Source organism: Lutzomyia longipalpis, chromosome 3 (genome assembly GCF_024334085.1).
Source record: "Lutzomyia longipalpis isolate SR_M1_2022 chromosome 3, ASM2433408v1".
Classification (NCBI taxonomy): Eukaryota; Metazoa; Arthropoda; class Insecta; order Diptera; family Psychodidae; genus Lutzomyia; species Lutzomyia longipalpis.
Window position 1 is genome coordinate 21,478,342 of NC_074709.1, and position 9,491 is coordinate 21,487,832.

Genomic DNA, 9,491 nt, shown 5'->3' on the forward strand with positions numbered 1-9,491 from the left:
ACCAACTTTATCCGCCATCGTTTCATCTTACAATAAACTTGATGAGTGAAGGTAATGGTGCTTCCACAAGTAAAATTGCGCACTTACATCACAATTAAACTACACCACAATATATCAGTTTATTTCCGTATTTTCAATCTGATACAGGACACGAGAGAAGACTAGAAATTGTCTTTCGAATTAAATACCTTTTTATGAATTATGAAGACAATAAAAATACTCAATCGCATTATTATACATACTTATGATGCATATAAAAAAATAATCATAAATGCTGACCTAATGAAATAAATATTATAAGTATCTTCTTGAGTACAAGAGAGTCAACAGAAAGTTTTTTTATCCATGTAAAATAATTCAGCCGCAAGTACTTGACCGTTAGAAATTGAAATGCTTAAATTGAATTAATTTTCTTCAAGTTATTTTCTCTATATATGTATGTATATAATGTACATATCTAAATAATGAGAGGTCGCATTTATTGCTGTGTTGGTAGTCGTCGCGTCTGCACTGCTACATTCCTAAAGACTTTGACCAATCGCGAAGAAAGATATGTAGTTGATGCCAAGCAAAGACCAATTGCTATATTTTTTTCTCCAACTCCCCTTTCCCAGACAAAACGTTTTGTTTTACGTTGAAGAGTATCTCTTCAGGTGAAGAAGTTATCAACCTTCAATCGGAAGTCGTGAAGAGCACCACTACAAATATTAATTAAGCGTGGGAATTTTTTTTTCATTCTTATCTTATTTGCTTTTGAGCTTGAAATCTCAAATTATTTTTTTTTGTTTTGTTTAACAGCCCCTAATTGGATTTTTAAATTAAAAATAAACGTATTTAGTATTCTTTAGCCTCTTGAAAAGACTTTCACTAGCATATGGACTTCTTTTTCGCTAAAGCCAAGAAGCTAAGAAGTCGCAAAGTAAAAGTTGCATCCGATACATTCTGCAACAGTCTGATATGCAGGTATTACGCAACCTTTTTCTCATATCACGAGTCCCATGAGGATTCCACCGCAACGGGCAGTAAGGAGAAATTTTATGAATTATACAGAGACTCTTTTAATCATCTCGACCAAGAAGCTACTTTCTCATTCTTCAGTTGCTTGACAACAAATATTATGTAATATCTTGGGCATATTCTACATACATATATATTTTGTAGTATAACCTGTGCCATTTGCTTGCTTCTTCTTTATAAGTTCAACCCTTTGAGACCATTATTGGGATATTTTTGTCAAACAAATGTCGTTTAAAATGCTTCTTTTTCATAAATAAATCTCAAAAATAAATCCTAAAATTTAACGTTAATAAAAGGACCTTTTAAGGACTCTCAGGATGGAACAAAGAGTATCCTTGTAATTTTACCTTCCATCAGGGCGAGCTTATGAGAGTACTAGGGGCCTTCACAGGCATTTTCCCCTGAGTTGTGTAATTTATTTCATTAACAAAACAACTTTAAAGAAAAAAATCTCTATCTCTGAAAATAAATGTATTTAAGCGACAACGAACACGTGCAATAATAGTGAGACTGCCCAAGCAACTCAAAGTAGTCGTAATGTACTACATCCGAAAATAAAGTAGTACATAATGTAATACATAAACTTATACGTAAAGTAGTCGTATAACATTACTTTGGGAATCATCAAGTAGTACATTTTTTGGTCGAAGCTGACAACTTTACGTAATACTTTACGACGTGAAAATTCCTGGATTTAGGCAAAAATTTTTTTGCAACATTTTGCATTTAGTGAAACATTTTTGTACATTTTGTATGCTTTTTCCCCTTCTCGTTCATATTTATTGCACTCACTCTCTCTCCAAATTACCTGGTGAAGCACATTTTGGGTGCACAAAAATGTTCTCCGTTTTCATGTCGTCCCTTCTCTTAGAAATATTCTCTAATTTTTTGCCACATATAGAAATAAAAAATTTCATGCGTATATATGCTAATAATTTTATGCGAGACTATATCCTCGACAGGAAATAAGTCATTATATGGCAAAAGTATTGAGAACAAATAAAAATTTTGACTATTTATTAAAATTTTTAACTAAAAATAAAATTTTTTATATCTCATATTAATTCATATGTTAAGTATTTGCTTTGCGAATGCTTGTAATAGCGAATAATGTGAATTTTATTTATATGAATTTTATCAAATATTTTTAAAAAATAGTGAAATTAATTTGGGTGATCAAAAGCAGCTGCATTCACAAATTTAGTCAGTTACATCAGCATAATTTGTACGTTCCATGGGATTTTTACAACAGATGTAAAGAGTGGTGATAAAACCGACGATTTTTCCACCATTTTTGTGAATTGCATACCTTATTTTGCAAGAATTCACAAATATTGTCAATAAACAAATATTGCTAACAAGGAATTCTCTAAAAGCTTTCTATAATTATTAGTATAAAAAACGTGTGATCTTATAAGATTTTATAAGAGTTTTTAAAAAGAAAACGAAATTTAGAAAAAAATATTTTAGATTTTTTATGACATTTTATCTGTTCTTTTACTTAGAAATGGGATAAACTTAAAGATTATCCTGTGAACTTCATGGAAAACAAAAACAGTTATTGAGAAAAGTTTACCTGCGCACTGCAAATTTTATTGCCCTTAACACTTTTTAAGTCTGTGGGTCATAATAGGGTATATTTTTCAGGTACCCATAATTGAATTCCAAGAACTGAAGATATTTAAACATTATTTACTTGAATGCATAGAATTTTTAAGAAATGTGAATATTCGTTAAAAAAAGCTGTGTCTGAAAGAAACACAGCTAAAATATTAGTTAGATATACATACATATTCTGTTAAAAAGTATAAATATATTTCTATCTTCAATGGCATACATTTGAATCATAAAGATGAGGTATGGGAGAAGCTTACGATGTTTGGGAGTTGTGAACAATTTGCCGGAATGTTCATCCGGAATGAGGTTATGCAACACAATATTATAAAAATCTTAAAATATCGTAAAGTTCTTTGCGATATTCAATAATAAGATTCGCTGATAATTCGCAAAGATGATAAAATTATTAAATAATTTAAAAAGGTTCAAAAAACAATAAAATTTGGCAAAATTCATTGCAATATTTACGACTTCTTAAAGACTTCTTTTTGGTAGTCGTTCATTAAAATGTAATTTTAACATGTTTCTAAATAATACAGAAACTAAAATTACAGCTAAAGATGTGTGCTCCATTAAAACAAACCTTTTGAAGATATATTTACTTTATAAATAATCAGCAATTTCTTCAAATTACAAAAATTTTCAGCTGCGTGATACCGTATTTTACGACTTCTTAAAGACTTATTTTTGGTTGTCGTAGAAATGAGTCGGTTACAAAAAAATATTTTTTAATTTTCAGTTATTTTTTATTAAAGAAGAAAATTCAAAATTGTTTATCCCAATGATAAAAGTAGTAAATACAATTATTATGTAGAATTAGTTTTTCTAATCGAATAATAACCGCGGAAATATTCAATATTTTGTTCAACGCATTATGACTTCTTTAAGACTTCCTTTTCGTGGTCATTCTCATGTTTTTCTTTAATTGCGTTTTATTGTAATTTTAATCAACATATTGCACTAAAATGTATCCAGGAATTGTTTATAAGTAAATTACAACGATGAAAGCATTTCAAAATGTCATTTATATTAAAAGATTAAGCAAAAATTGGATTTTATGTTCACGACTACTCACGACAACTTTACGGATCCTCATTACAAAATGTTGTCAGAACTACGACAACATTACGACTACTTTTCTTAAAAACTGCTAAGCATTCAATTTTTGTATACTATTTTTATGTCAAATCGTAGAGTAAATGGCGACGACCACTTATATTATTCAATTATAAACAGGGATGCAATAATAATTAAAATATTGAGAAAAGAGTTTTGACTAGTCGTGAAAACCCAAAAATACGACGTCTTAAAGTACTACATAAAGTTGTCAAAGCAGTCAGTAGTCGTGGCGTGTTGCTTGGGTGAGGATCAATTTATTTTACCGCCAAGATGTATCTGGTGATCAATTTTCGGAGAGATACAACATTTCTCATCAAACACTCCATCAATCAAGAGCCAAACTGGCGAGAAATAATACTGTTTACATCACAATCAAATTATAAAACTAATTCCCAAACTCTTGTTTTTGCGTTAATTCATAAAAAAGAAATTATTTAATTCAGCCACACTGTGTGTGTTAAGTAAGGTACTTTGCAATTGCATTTCCTGTTCTCACACGATCCGTGTATTTCACAAGATTCAGATTCATATAGAGACGATAAGATTAAAAGAATTCCCAAAAGATGTAACTATTCGAGTAATATAAAATTATTAGGTATGTTCTATACTACAACAACAATATTGTTTTTAACGTAAAAATTTTTTTTCGAATCAGAGCAACATCGGTATAAGTTTGAATAACCTCCTTTATTTATTTCTTCAGAAACTTACTAAATTTTACAAAGAAACTTTTCTCGGTATCCTCTATAAAGCATTTTCATTTATTTTTTTGTGGTATACCACAATTCACTTGCGCACGCGTTATCATTGATTCACATTATGCTCACTGATCTTGTGTAATAAGCTTATTAAAATAATTATGACATGAAAGTATGCTTCAAAAATTTTTTATGATGCGTCTGGAGCGGTTATTTTGTGTGATAAAAGAGCAATAAAACTTAACATTCAATCGTTTTTTCTACAATTCAGTTGGTATATAGTAAAAAGTGGAAATATAGATAAAGGGGGAGAGAGAGAGGAGGTGGATCAAGGTGTAACTAAAATCACAAGTTTTCGCTCTTGATGGGGGGTGTTTGTGAAAGTACGTCAAGTTTCCGATCGGAAGAATAAACTGAGACACTTGATGTCTTTAACGTCTTGCATAATGACTTGTCATACTTTTAGCGTACGCGCCACCTTTCTATTTTTTCGCACAATTCGAAATCATTAATCAAAATAATAAAAATTTATCTAAATGTTGCTCGTCTTCCACCTCTTCAATCAAATTAAATTCAATTTTTAAATGAATAGATTTCATAGGTGGTACATGTGTAGGCCCACAACATGTTGTTAACCATGTTGCTAACATTGTTAACCCGAAAATAATTTTGAATTAAATTTTTAAAAATTTATAAAAATTTGTGGAAATTTTCTTCTAAGAATAATGAGATTGGGCCTTATTCAGCGACCAAGAAACCCTTGAAATTCGCTTGAAATCTTGAAATTACAGTACAAAATTTAAAGATTTCAATGGTTTCTTGGTCGCTGAATTAGGCCTATTATTTGAATCAAATCAACTCAAAGAAAATCAATCTGATGAAAACAAAATCATTTTTTTGAATTTTCTTTGTTCTTTAAAGATGATTTTCACAAATTTTCATAAAAATCAATCCAATAGAATTTTCAGAATAAATGAAAATGTGAGTCAATGTTGATCGAAAAAAGATGTCTTTATTTTTCAAAACATAAAGATAGATTTCAATCTATTCAAAAAAAAATTCAAGTAAATGAAAATTGCCACTCGGAGGACAAAACTGGTAATTTCTACCAATTTTATTTTTTTTAAATTAAAATTAAAAGTCTATCATTTTTCGTTCAGAGAGAAGAATAAAGTTAAAGTTTGAGATTAGACTTTTGGTCCTCCAAGTGTTAATGAAGTTTTTTTCCTTAACAGATTATTGAAAAGGAAACAATCAGGTAAATAAAAAAACGTAATTAGACAATATTAATTTTTTTCTCCTGGGTGTATCATGAATGCAACAACCGACAGCCTATGGGTTAACTTTAAGCACATCAAGATATCTCGGAAATTACATGACCAAAACTTATTGGTTTGATATACAAAATTTCTATGGTCAGGAAATCAGGTAAAAATCCTAGGAGGTTTCCTCTAGGCTAGGACCTAGTATCTTATTTCAAAACCTAACAGAAGCAATTTTATGAGAAATTTTTCTTATTTTTTTTTAGAACCACAGAAATGACAACTCGGTGGACCACATGAGTTTCACACCAGTTTGTTTTCGTAAAATCGCTGAATTTCACAAAAATAACAAGTATCCATTCTCTTATACAACTCATCACCAATCAAATCGCAACGCATAAATGAATCTCAACACGTTGTAGTATTTCTTTTAATTGGCGAAGGGGGTGGAGGTGTTTATGATTGACTCTCTGCATAATTATCAAGTTTATCATCAGTAAGATGCGACTCGTAGTTGTTAGAAGATTCAGAAAATGATGCTGCGAAAGAGGTAATAACAACAAAAATGTATAAAGTATGTCAGAAAATCGGGGTCAGTCTTAGCATTCAAAAAAAAATGCATTGCAATGAAGATGTTATATAAGATTAATTAAATGATTGATTCTTCAGTATGTCGCGTGGGCCATTCACTTGACTTTGCTTCTGTCTCAGGAAAGTGAGAGCATTCACTTTCTTTAAAATTATTGCTTCCATTGGGCAAGAAGTTACTTAAGACACCCAAAGACCCATGCATGAGAATTTTTTTTTACAGACACACAAAAAATAATTGCTCAGATGATAACCCACAAAATTCCTTAAGTAGGATTTTGTAACAGTGATATTGTCATATCGAAGTATTATGTTGAGGTAATGCAATGCTGAGGAAAGAAGACGCGCGTACAAGTAGAAGCCTTGAAATGAGATGATGGAGCCATGCGAAGATGATTTACATTTTAATGGTCATTTCAAGTCGCATACTTTTTATTGTCTGTGCAATTCTTCGCAATTACAACGAACTTTCCTTACATAACGCAACATCTCATTTTTCTTTGTGAAGAATTGGCACAGAAATCTATCATCGCATCAATTTATTTAATTTGCCGCGCATGTTTTGTGCGAAATGGGAGGTGAAAGGTATCAACGTTAGTCAACTAACAGGAAATTTTCTACATGAAAATATATTTAAAATAAATGACTGTTGGAAATGGCTGCCTCACTACTTTTTGATGAATTTGATGATTTCACGGATCTTTTTCGAAGCATCTCAAAAAGTAATTATTACCTTTAGAAGCCATCATAACGTGTGTCTAATGCCATAACTAACCATAAAAGAAATAAATAAAATCACTCTGAGAGGGAGTATAATTGACTTTTTGAAGTGGTAGATGGACTTTTTGAAGCTGTCTGCTTCCAGATAATCGCATTTATTGTAGAAATGTGTTTTGGATGATTAATTACTTAGTTTTTATACCAGATTAAATTGTTTCAATCACTAAAAATTAACACCTAATTTATTTTCTTTATTAAACTAATTGTTGTTTGTTTTGTTAAATATCTATCTTATTTGTAAGTAGCTGACTCAAATATATAAGAAAACACGAAAACAGGGGACTGATCCGGCAAATAAATTCATTGGTAATGTAATTTTGAAAAAATTCCCAAAGCACATCGTTTATTTTTTTTTATAATTGCTTATAATTTAATTTTAGCTAACTTTTTTTTGTTAATCTTTGTAAAATTTTCAATCGCAAAAAGAAATATGTGCGCATAAATCTTTACCATCTTCGCATTATGATGGGAACATTATGATTGATCTCTGCGTGGCTTTTCACTTTCACACGTGAGACCGAAACCATGTACGTACATATGTATGTAATAGGTGGTCAGAACTTGGTAGTCTCTCTTTAATTTGTCTTGTTTTCTATTTTTTTTTCGCACAAAATCTTTCAATGTTCGCTTTTAGCAAAAGATGATGCGTCCGCTACTTATATGCGAGTTGGTGTAGCACAACTTGGTTTATGTATGTGTTATGATTTGATTGATAAGTTGTAAAAGGAAGCTATCACATCTAAGCTCTGAGCATAAGAACATGAACAATTTTTAAAATTTGTAAAAGTCTATAAGTTGGCTTATTAACATGACTTCTATTGATGTAATAATTCTAGAAATCTTTGCTTCAGTCTTGGAAAATTCTTGATTTTTTACACATTTTATTTTAAGAATAATAATATGGTAACCTATAGACTCTCTATAGTATAGAGCCTCTTAGAACAAAAAATCGCGATTGTTTTTGTTTCCTTAAATAATTCTGGGCCATTTCTGAAGCACTAAGAATGTTCCTAGAAATTCCTGATATTTTCTCAGATTTAGGCCGTTTTAACCGTCCACATTTTTATTGAATACTTCAAACCGGAAGTCTATATGTTTTATCGCTAAGATCTATTTAAGGCAAAGTTAAGGCAATTAGCAAACCAACCGAAAGAAAATTTCCACCAACATTTTTTTTCGTAATATGGAGAGTCTGAAACGTTCTTATACACCAAGTTTAAGCCCGATCTTAGGATAGAATTTTCCGATTATTCTATACTTGGTCCAGCATGTATGTGGTCCACCAACTAATTAGTTTCTTAGCAGAAGTTTCATGTTTTCTTGGATTTTTTTCACGTCATAGACCTATTGTTTGAGAATTCTTTTGAGAGTGTATATTTGGGTCCGAGAGGAGAGTTAGTCGAACGGAAGAACGAGGTAAAGGCCCCGCAAGACAATGCAACATAAATATTCCACCAACAATTTACATTGGAAATGGAAGTAAGATTTCATCCACGGCCTCTTCGGACCTATCATGAATGGGATGACACCGTAATCCACTAAGTGGTATTGGGACTTGCGATTCTTTTTGTCTCACGATCCTCCTTTAAGTGTTTGGCGAGACTATGCGAGATGAGTCGGATGCGATAAAATGTCACGAAAAGTCGATGAGTCACGAGTAGTTATAGGAAGTCTTCAAACATGCAAATACATATGCATATAAGTACTATATATAAGTACTAACTATGTATACCAGCAGTTGTACTATATTGTTACATGAATATTTTATAATATAAAGGAAAACTTGAAGAGTGAACGTGTTTGGTGGTGTGATCGAATTTACATAGAGAAACATACCAAAAAGCTTGACCGATCGCAGTGGGAGATTTCTGGGTTCATAAGATTTCGGTGGAAGTTTATTTATACCTCCCTCTCCCTCTCAAATCCCATTTCATGTAGCTCTAAAATATAAATAAAAAAGATAATTTGTTCTGATATTTAACTTAAGTAGTTATCAGTCCCCGCAATTATCCCAAAAATTTTAGTTCAATTATTAGATTTTTCTTAAAATATTGTTTCATTTAATGTTTTTATTACATTCCCTTTTCATATTAAATAAGTTGTCTATCACTAATTGGCTGAGAACGCATGATCTCAAATTATGCGCTCGTAATGATACAAAAGCATAAGCAACTAAATGACTTTACTTTCAGTTTCAATGAATGAAGGAAAGAAGAAAGAAAAAAAAAATGACGGGAGACTTTGTGGCGGGAGATGGTATGTAATTTTTCCTCCCACTTGTTGACGTCTTGGGCATCGCCGGAAAAGAAGGGGTACCATCTTCATCATGGACTGTCTTATACCATTTGACTTGCAATCTCTATCTTTTGCGATTGGGCCGTATAAAATGGAGATTGGCCCAGAGAAGCGC